Source organism: Camelus bactrianus, chromosome 3 (assembly GCF_048773025.1).
Source record: "Camelus bactrianus isolate YW-2024 breed Bactrian camel chromosome 3, ASM4877302v1, whole genome shotgun sequence".
NCBI lineage: Eukaryota > Metazoa > Chordata > Mammalia > Artiodactyla > Camelidae > Camelus > Camelus bactrianus.
Genome location: NC_133541.1, coordinates 107,026,279 through 107,026,601, shown reverse-complemented (window position 1 = coordinate 107,026,601; position 323 = coordinate 107,026,279).

The window sequence follows — 323 nt, the reverse complement described above, 5'->3', positions numbered from 1 at the left end:
CTTTGGGTTTGCTCCTTGTGGCTCTGAAGCCAAAACCTGGGTGGGAGGTAGATTTTGATCAGTGTAAAGGAGGATTTTTCCATCACTCAGAGTTTTACAACACTGCAGCAGGTTATTACAAAAATACTGCATTCATTCCTACCATTTAGGACAGTCAGAGACTTCCTTTAATTTGGGTTTATAAGGCTATATTTCAGCCATGTTATTGGAGCTTGGTTGGTATAAACCTATCTAGGAGTGAACAAGAGCTGATTCTCCTCCAGTTAAGTCAAGGGCCATTGCAAACAAGCCCTTTAGAAGTGGTGAGCTCCCTGTCTCTGGAA